A 10516-nucleotide genomic window follows, 5' to 3' on the forward strand; every position below is an offset into this window, starting at 1 on the left:
TCAGCCCAGGAGCCGCCGTCGTTCGGGGTTCCCCCGAGGGCAGCCAACGGGAGAGCTCCCGGCTCAGAGAGGCCCCAGCAGAGGAGGGGATCTTGTCCCTCCTCGAGGGCCCTGAAGGGTCTTCAGGCCCCTCTGAAGAGGAGTTTTTCTCTTTTTAAGGATTTTTGGGGGGACCTCACCATTTCAAGGGTGTTTTTTCCTCCCCATTTTCAGGTGTTTGTGGGGCCACAGCCCCACAAGCCCCTTTTCAGGGGTGATCATGACGGCTTTAAGTGACATTTTTCTGGGGGACTCACTCCAAGCCGCTGTAGGGGATGTTTTGCCCCCCAGGGTGGATTTTTGGGGTTTAAGGGCCCCCGCTCTGGTCGGGTCCCACTCTAACTCCCCTGAAGAGGCCAACACCACTCCTGCTGATTCCGGCAGCGGAGCCCGGGGAGGGTTGGGAGTCCTGGGAGGATTTAGGGGTACCTGGGAGGGTTTGGGGGTCCCAGGAGGGTTTGGGAGTCCCGAGAGGATCTGGGGGTACCCGGGTGATGCCAATGATGGTGATGGGGACCCCGTGCTGAGTATAAACTTCCCTGAAGAATTCCTGGGGGGGTTTTGTCTATCTCCAGGCTTTTTCGGGTCCTGGTGGATTTTGGGGGGATTCCCAGGGGGGTTTTAGGGATTCCCAAAGGGGGGGATTGGGCAATCCCAGGGCGAACCCAAGGCTGGTTTGGGGTACCTGCTGGTGACAGAGATGGGGAACCCCTGCCAGGACCGAACCTTCTCAGGGGGGTCTGGGGCGTGCTGGGAGGTCTTGTGGGAATTTTGATGTCCTGGGAGGGTTTGGGGGGTGTCTGTGTGGGGTTTTTGCGGTCTTGGGGAGTTTTTGGACGGCCCAGGGATGGTTTTGGGGTCCCGGGGAGGTCGAGGTGTCCCGGGGGGTTTGGGGGTCCCAGGAGGGTTTGGGGGTTCCTGGGCGATGCCGGTGACTGAGCTGGGACCCCGTGCCGGGTATGAACCTTCTCACTGCGCACGGGCAGCGTCAGCGTGTTCAGGGAGATCCTGGGGGACCCGGGGGTCACCCCAAAACCCAGGGGACCCCAAATGCTCAGGGACCCCCCCAAACTCCCCTCACTGTTGGATCTGCTGCAGGCAGGGGGGCACCAGCACTCGGCCCCCACCCCCACCATCACAGGGGGCTGTGGAAGAAATCTGAGGGTGCACAGACAGGTCAGGGGGACCCCCAAAGTCCTGGGGGGTCCCTGAACAACTGAAGTGTTTAAGGCTGAGAGTTCCAGCTTGTTCTGGTGCTTTCCATGAACTGACTGAACTCTTGATTTATGAACCAATGCACTAGATGTGGAATCCTCTACACTGAACTCAGAAACAAATGCCCTCTGCCAGAGCATTTTCATCTTCTAGATCACTTTCAAGATGCCCATGGGGATGTTGCAATGATTATCACACAGCTCTCCATTTCTGGCTGCAGGCTCTGCAGATTCTTTCTCTGCATTCAGTCCGGCTTGCATTCCCTGACAATTCCTGGTAGCCCCTCATGGTTTCTTAGGGTAAAACAGTAACAATGAAAACCTTACCAATGGCACAACTGCCCAGCCCACAAGGAAAAGAAAGAACAAGCTGTCAAATCCTTCAAACATTTGCCCTGCTATGCTGCAAGAGTTGAGCTGCACACACGTTGTGGAAAGCCAAGAGAAAGTGCAGCTGGTGGCACATCTTGTGACAGAAGCTGCACCTCGTTCTCCAGGAAAGGTTCTTGGAAAGAGCAAACAGGAGTGTGGAGAAGATTCTGGGAAAACTGAAACAGCTTTTAAGGAATGAAATGAAAATGGCAAGAAACAACTGAAGATGTTTTTCTCTGTTTTTTTTATGCTCCTCTTTTCCATCTTGAACTACTGCTCCATCCCCTTAATCCAAATAGATCTCATCTCTAAGATTCATTACTTGGCGAATTTTAGACCCTGTAAAATACCATGAGCTACACACAGTTTCACAGTTTGCCTTCCCCATTTTCGTTTTGATTTTTTTGTGGTTTTTTTTGGGGTTTTTTTTGGTTTTTTGGTTTGTTTTTTTTTTTTTGTTGTTGTTGTTGTTTTCTTTTGGTTTTTTTTTGTTTTTGTTTTTTTTTTTTTTAATCATTGCTGGAGAGGTAAGTGCAGTGCCTGGGTAAGGTACAAATTCTGCATTCAGGGAATGTGCTCCGATAGGGTTTGATCCTCAGCGGGGACAAGGCACAGCAGCGCTCAAGGGGATACCTATGCCCCTGTGCAGGAGTCCAGACTCTGGGTCTGGGCTGAACAGGGCAAAGTTCCCGTGTTTGGACAGGCTCAGGGGCTGCCCCTGGGGAGCGGGGGGCTGGGCGCGGGGGCGAGCGGGCAACGGAAAAACGGACACGGGGACAAACGGCCCCGGAGCTTCAGTTGCAGCGGCAGCAGCAGCGGCAGCAGCGGCAGCAGCGGCAGCAGCGAAAGCAGATAGTCTATCGACCCCCTCGCACTCCTCTCCCTCTCCCGCTGTCCCGCACCCTCTCCTGCTCTCCCTTTCACGGTGTCCCCTCCTCTCCCAGTCTCCCTCTCCCCTGCTGGCCTGGGCCATGTCCCCAGCCCGTCACCGGCCCCGTCCCCGCCCCGGTTCCCGTCCCCGTCCCCGGCCGTCCCGCCGGGGTCTCGCCTCCGCCCGGCTCTGGGCGTGCTGGCGGTGGCGCTGCTGGGCGGGCATCAGTGCCTGGGGCGGGGGCGGCATCGCCGCCCTCTGGCTCCGCCTGGCCCGAGCCCGGCCCCGGCCCCGACGTGGGCTCCAGTCCCGGCCCCGGCCCCGGCTCCTCCCGGGCCCCACGGAGGACACACGCGGCGCGGCCGCTCCCGCCGCCCCCGCTGCGGCTTCCCCGGCCCGAGCTCCGCCGCTCGGCACCGCGGCCGCCGGCCCCGAGCCGCCGCTGTCCCGTTCCAGGGACAGAACGCCTCGGGGGGGCTGGCCCGGGGCGCTCGGGGGGTGCTCGGGGGCCGCTCCTGGCCCCGGGCCGAGCGCTGACAGCCGCGTCCCGCCCGCAGGGAAGTCGCAGCAGGGCCTGAAGGAGCGGTACCGGCTGGGTTCGCTGCTGGGCAGAGGCGGCTTCGGCAGCGTCTTCGCAGCCACGCGGCTCTCGGACGGCGCCCCGGTGAGCGGCGGGGCCGGCGGCGGGCACAGGAGGAGGGGGCGGAGGAGGAGGAGGAGGAGGAGGTGGAGGAGGAAGGGAAGGAGGGGGAGGAGGAGGAGAAGAAGGAAGGAAAGGAGGAGGAGGAGGAGGGGTAGGAGGGGAAGAAGGAGGAGGAGGAGGTGGAGGAGGAGGGAAGGAGGGGGAGGATGGGGCTGGGCAGGGCAGGTGGCGAGCTCAGCCCGCTGCTGCTCTTGGCTTGCAGGTGGCCATCAAAAGGGTGCCAAGGAACCGCGTCCGGCACTGGGGCGAGCTGGTGAGTGAGCGGGGCCAGCGGCAGAAGCTGGGCGGGGGTGAGCCGAGGCCCGGCAGGGTGGAAGCCACCAGGACACCTCGAGGGAGAGCAGGCGTGGGGCCAGCGCAAGGCGCAGAGCATCCCGGGCCGGGTGAGGGGTTCCCGACCCCCGGCACGGCATCAGCCCCACTGACAGCATCGCGCTCCTCCTGCAGCCCGACGGCACCAGCGCACCCCTGGAGGTCGTGCTGCTGGCCAAGGTGTCCACTGGCTTCCCCGGTGTCGTCCAGCTGCTGGAGTGGAAGGAGCTCCCCAGTGACGTCTTGATGGTGCTGGAACGCCCGGAGAGCTGCCAGGACCTGCACCATTTCATTCAGGAACGGGGGCTCCTGTCTGAGGACTTGGCGCGGGAGCTGTTCCGCCAGGTGCTGGAGGCCGTGCGGCACTGCACCAGCTGCGGGGTCCTGCACAGAGACATCAAACCAGAGAACATCCTGGTTGACCTGGCCACCGGGCAGGCCAAACTGATTGACTTTGGCTGCGGCACCTCCCTGCAAGACACAGCCTTCACTCGTTTTGCAGGTGAGGCCACGCAGGGGTGTGCTCTCAGTCCCGTCATCTCATGGCCCAACACCTCACAGCCCAAGCTGGGTGTGGCAGCGGGGATTCTCCCTTTTGCTGCCCTTCATGGCACTGAGATTTCAGCTGAGTTGCTTTTGAGCAGGGCTGGGTGGGGAGCCAGCTTCCAGCCCTGCTGGCAGCCTTTGCCCACCACTCTGCCCAGGACTGGGGCTGGGGCTGGGGCAGCCAGCCTGACAAAACACCCGTGGGTGGGGGTAGCAGAGAGGGGGGCCGGAACCTGTGTCCCAGCCGGTTTGGTGTGCAGGTGACAAAGGGCTTGGACTGCTCCACTCACCTGGTTTGGTTTGGATTCATAATGTTTTTGGGGCAGTGCAGGCAGGGAGGATGAGGGCATGGTTTTCCCAAGCAATGAGTGGGTTTTTTCCCGTCATGGTTGGGCCTTGACAGGACTTCTGCTGCCCTCTTCCAGCACCAGTGGCTTCTTTTCCATCCCCGAGTCTGTACACAAGTCCCAGGTGCTGGCGAGAGGGCAGCGGTCACCCCGTGTGCCACTGGGGCAGCCCCCACACACCCAGGGATGCTGGGGCCAGGCTCAGGGAGCAGCAGCGTCCCCCTGATGAACCCCATCTGTATTCCATAGGAACACGGTCATACAGCCCACCAGAATGGACCCAGTTTGGCTGGTACTACGGCAAGCCAGCTACCATCTGGTCCCTGGGCATCCTGCTGCACCAGATGGTCTGCGGGGAGCACCCTTTCAGGAGGAGCCAGAACATCAGCTGGGACCATCAACTCTCGCTGCCACAACGGCTCTCTCAAGGTGGATCCTCATCTCTGGCCACGGGGGCAATACCAGTGCTGGGAGACAGCAGCAGCTCGTCAGCATCCCGCTCTGGCAGCTGCTGAGGAGGTGGCACATGTCCTGCTCTCCTGCTCTCCTCCAAAACAGGGAATTGATGGGGACGTTTAGGCCCAGCTCTGAGCACATCCAGCATGGCCTGGGCACGGGAATAGTGGGGCAAAGCCAACAGGAGCCTTCTCCAACTGACCGGCGGTTTCTGGTTTCTCTGCCCAGAGTGCCAAGATCTGATCAGGCGGTGTTTATCCATGCTGGACTTGGACAGGCCCTCTTTAGAAGAGCTGTTCTGTGATCCCTGGCTGCAGGATATTGATCTGCCCTAGAAGAAGGGAGAGAGCCACAGGCACGCTTTGATGCAAGGCCCTGGTAAGTTACAGCTCCACACATGCCTTGGCAATGAGAAGCAAAGGAACGCAGACATTTTGTCCTGCCTGTGTCACTGCCCAGGGGTCATCAGATGGGAACACGCAGCCCTTGTACTGGAGCTCAGCTGCTCTGCCTAGCACTGGTGGCCACCATCCGAGCTGGTTTTGCTTGTCCTGGTTCCCTGACAGCTGGGGCCCTGGGCAGAACCCTGACAGCCTGGGCTCACCCCAGGGAAGGAGAAGGAGCCCCTGGAGAAGCTGTACCAGGTGGGGCTGCTGCTGCTGGGGACACGGAGGATGACATCAAGGATGACAACCTCTTCCTCCACCTGGTCACCGGCAGCTGAGGATGATGGACTTTGATTCTGGCACCTTCTCCAAAGCCAGGCTGCACAGGGAATGTGCAGATGAGTCCACACGCAGGGGGATGCTCCCAGATTTGGGCATTGCACAGCCTGGCCAGGAACCAAAGGTTCCCCCCTTTGCTGGGGCGGAGGCAGCTGATCCTTCAGTCGGCTGCCAGGCTGCTTTTGGCAGGGCTGGGGGGATGGGCTGGGGTGCTGATGAAATGGGAGTGGGCTCCTGGCCCTGCCAACAGCCCCAGCACCCACCGTGCCCCAGGCTGGGGCTGGGGTAGCCAGCCTGACACAAACAAACCCCCATGGTGGGAGCAGAGGTGGGACTCCAGAACCTGTGCAGGGGCTGCTTTGCTTTGCAGGCAAGGAAGGGCTTGGGCTGCTCCACTGCCCCTGTTTGCTTGGGATCACCGTTATTTTGGGGGGCAGTGCAGGGGGGAAGGGAGAAAGGCCTGGGCTTCCCTCACCTGTGGGTGGGTTTTTCCCTGGCATTCAGGGGTTGGGCCTTCCTCAAGCCCCTGACAGAGATAAGATTTTTGACCTTTTTTCTTGTTCCCCTTTTTGTCTGTAATCTATTTTCAATAATTTGTTGTGTGTTTTTCTAGAGGAAGCTTTCCAGGTGGGGTCCAGTCTGGATGGGGAAGTGCTTGGGAGCAGCTGTGGCGTGGATGGGCCGTGCCCTTGGAGAAGGCTGAGGACATCGTTTGGGACCAGCTTTTCTTCCAGCGTGATGTGGGTCTTGTCTGCTTGGCATGGTGGGATCAGAGCTTTGGGGAGATGGCAGCGAGCACAGGAGCATCCTGCTCTGGGCAGCTGCTGAGGGCTGGATGTGCCGTGGCTGGCTGCAGGCTGGGCACATGTCCTGCCCTCCTGCTCTGCTCCCAAAGGCAGCAGGGATGGGCAGCTCTGGGCACAGCTCTGGGCACGGCCAGCATGGCCTGGGCACCGCGGGCGGCTGGGACAAGGGGACAGGAGCCTTCAGCTGACGGGCGCTTTCTGGTTTCTCTCCTTGCAGCCGGGCTCTGCGGGTGCTGAGGCTGCTCTGGGCTCTGCCAGGGCTCTGCTGGAGCTCAGCACCGGGCCGCAATCAGCCAGAGAAGAAATGGGGTGACCTGCAGCACAGACCTGCTGGAGCATTTCAGCAACACAGCTCAAGTGTGCAGAGTGTACACCTCCAAGGACAAACATGACACCACCCAAAAATTAAACTTGTTCAATAACTTCTGAAATGAAATCAATCTGCGATGACCCCAAATGACATTTTGCAGCTTGCTCAAGCTGTAGCTCAGCCCTTCTCTGAACTGTTCTCTCCCCCACCTGCCTTTTACTTCCCAACTGCTCCCTCTTGTCCCCCAGTGAGTTCCCAGCCCATGGCAGTCTCCATCACACTGTCGCCTTCCTTGGTGCCCCTCACCATGAGGAAGGCCGAGCCCCAGGCTTAGGGACTCATCCTGTCACTGGCTGAGGAGCAGCAATGTCTCAGAGCTCCAGTGGGATTTTAGTGTCATTCAGAGCTGCTCTCCAGCCCTCAGCTCTCCTCACTGCTGAGTTCCCACACTCCCTTTTCCTCGTCCTTGCAGGAGGATGAGCTCAGTGAATCCCCTTGAGCCTCCCCACTCTTCCCAGCCCACGCACCCACCTCAGTTATGCTGAAGCTGCAGCTTCTCTGTCTCCTGTGGCACACCAGTCCAGTCCCCTGTGCGGGGAGCCCCAGCCCCAGAGCACAGCACTCAGCAGTGCACTCCGGGCTGGAGCAGCTCCCTGCCAGCCCCAGCCCAGGGACCCCTCCAGCCCCGGGGCTTGGGGCACCGTCAGCACCCGCTGCTCCAGCCACCGCTTCTGCTGGCCCTGACAGCAACACCAAAGTGGGGCTGATCCCGAGGGAGCAGCAGCAGGGCCTGGATCTGATCCCTGGATCTTCGGCTCAGCTTTGGAGCCCTGCCAGCTCCAAACATCCCCCCAAAAAAATCCCAAACTCAGGCACCCCCCAGGATATTTGGGCCGAGCTCCCCCTCCCCGGGCCACCTGCGGGATGGGGGCGATGCTCCCGGGGTGCTGCGAGCTCAGGCAGCGCCAGGGCCACGCGATTCCTTCCCTCCTCTCCTCCGGCTGCTCCCTGCTGCCGCTGCGCCTCTTCCTCCCTCCCTCCTCCTCCTCCCCCGCTCCCAGATCCTGAACCGTGAGGGGAAAGGAGCGAGGAAAGGGCGGAACCGTGAAGGGAAAGGGCCGGGGCCAAGGGGACGCACTGTCCTAAAAAAGCCCGGTTTGACCCAAAATCACCCAAAAGGCATCAAATGCAGCCTACATCCACATGGTTCGGCCTGACATCAGCCAAATGGGATTAAAAGTATCCAAAGGGCTCTAAAATCCAACCAAAGGGGCTTAAAACTGCCCCAGGTGTTTTATAGCCCTCAAGAAATGGCTTAACATCACCTGTAAATCTTTCAAATGTGACTAAAATCCACCCTGAAAGTATCTGGTCCAGCCTAAAATCATCCAAAGGTATCTAAAATCACCAAAATGTCCCTGACACCAACACAAGAAGACCTAAAATCACCCTAAAAAGGCTTGGTTCAAACTAAAATTGCCCAAAGAAGCAAAAAACCCTACTTAAACGGGCCCAAAACACCCAAAAAAGGGACCTAAAATCACCCACACAGGATTAGGATTCACCCATATGGGCCCAGTTTTTCCTAAACTCACCCAAATGGGCCCCAGCCCCACCCCCATGGGCCTAAAATCATCCAACGGGGTCTGAAATCCCCCCTAAACCCCCACCAGATTCGGCCTCAAATCAGCCACAGGGGCTGAAAATCCACCCGAAAAGGCTCGGGATCCCCGCAAGGGATCTGAAGCCCACCCTAAACCTGCCCGGTTCGGCCCCAAATCCCCCAAAGGGGGCCGAGCCCGAGGCCGAGCCCGGGATCGGCTCCGGGGTCGCTCCGGGACCTCCGCTCTCGCTCCGGGCAGTTTTGGCCGCGGCCCCGGACGGGCCTGGGCGGGACCGGGAGGGACCAGGGAGGGCTCGGGAGGGGTTTGGCATTTGGGGCTTTTTTGGGCTTTGGGGAATCGTGTTGGGGGTTTACGGAGAATTGTTGGGGTTTTTGGGGAGAGTTATTGGGTTTGGAGGCAGTTGGGGGATTTTGGGGAGTTTGGATTTTGAGGGGCTTTATTGGTGCTTTGAGTGGGAAGTTGTTTTCCTGGGGGTATTTGGGGGTTAATTGAAATTTTTTGTGTTTTCTTTTGAATTTTGGAAGTTTTACTGGGATTTTGTGGGGATTTTGTGGGATCCTCTGGAATTATTTCTGGGGTTTATTGGGATTTTTAGGGGATTTGGAGGCATTTTATTGGAATTGTGGGGGCATTTAGTGGATTCTTTGGGGATTTGGGTTTTTTTAGGAATTTTAGTGGGGATTTGGGGGGGGTTTGTGGGTTTTTTTTGGGTGTTGCCAAGATTTCTTTGGGTCTCGTGAGGATTTTGTGGGGCTTCTTGTGGTTTTGGAGACATTTTTTGGGGGGGATTTGTGGGGTTTAATTGGGATTTTGTGAGCTTTTATTGGGATTCGAGGGTGTTCTAATGGGAATTTGTGAAATTTAATTGCGATTTCATGGGTTTATTGGGACTTTCAGGGTTTAAAGCAGATTTTGGTGCCTCTCGGCCCTTCCCCAAACCCTGGGACAACTCCAAAGCCCCCCAGAATTCCTCTGAAACCCCCCCAAAATCCCCCAAAAATCCCAATAAAAAACTCCTAAACACCAAAGAATCCCACAAAATCCCAGTGGAACACACCAAAATTAAAAAAAAAAAAAAAAAAAAAAACCTCCCAAAAATTTCAATAAACCCCCCAAGAAATAACCACCCCAAAACCCTAAAAAAATCCCCAAAATCCAAAATCATCAATCCCACAAAACCCCCATAACCCCACAAACCCAGTAATTCTCTCCAAAATCCAATAATTCCCCTAATCTCCCAACAAAATCCCCCAAAGCCCATAAATGCCGCCAAAATCCCCCCAAAATCCCCCCAGAGCCCCCCAGACTCACCGTGGGCCGTCCTGGATCAGGGGGCACCGGCCGGTGGAACAGGAGCCACTTCAGGGGGCCCGCGGAGCTTTTTTGGGGAGGGGGCACCATGGGAGACCCCCCAAAAACGGGGGAGGGGAACCCCTGTGGTACCCCCCTCCCCAGAAGAAGCCCCCCTCCCCCGGTTCAGGAATAGCCAAACTCAAGAAAATGTAAACCAGGCTTGACTTTCCAGAAATTATTTTTGGCCGGGTTTAGCTGCATCCTCCAGGCTCAGGATCACCGGTGTATTTGCAGGTTTTGCTCTGCATCATCAGCGTGCCCAGACTCTGCTCGGTGTTTCACAAATGGAGAAGACAATGGATATTGTGCCAAGCTTCCTTGCAAACAGCAACACCTGCATCAACATGACAGAAAAGAAGGAAAAAAAAAAAAAGAAAATATTCACCGGTTAGAACAGAGCCAGTGTCCCACCATCTTCCCCTCCACTGTTATTATAGAGGCAAACCTGGGCCTAAAGCTTCCACCTCTCAGTTCCTGATGCTGTTTGACTTCAGCCTTGACTCCCCCTGATCTACCTGACTGCCGTCCAAGTGGGGCTGGGGATGCTCAGCCTGGAAAGAGGAGACACTGGGGAGGCCTCACTGCAGCTCTGCAGGACTGGAAGGGTCCCACAGGAAAGACGGGGACAGTGTTCAGCCGGGCCCGTGGCAACAGGACAAGGGGGGATGGCTTTCAACTGCAGGAGGCTGACTGAAGTTGGATCTGAGGAAGCTGCTCTTTTACACTGAGGCTGCTGAGGCACTGGCCCAGGCTGTGGATGCCCCATCCTTGGCAACAGGGCTGTGAGCAGCATGGGCTGGGGAAGATTGCTCAGCTCGGAACAAGATGCTCTTTAGA

The sequence above is a fragment of the Anomalospiza imberbis genome, unplaced genomic scaffold, assembly GCF_031753505.1.
Source record: "Anomalospiza imberbis isolate Cuckoo-Finch-1a 21T00152 unplaced genomic scaffold, ASM3175350v1 scaffold_107, whole genome shotgun sequence".
In the NCBI taxonomy this organism is placed as follows: Eukaryota; Metazoa; Chordata; class Aves; order Passeriformes; family Viduidae; genus Anomalospiza; species Anomalospiza imberbis.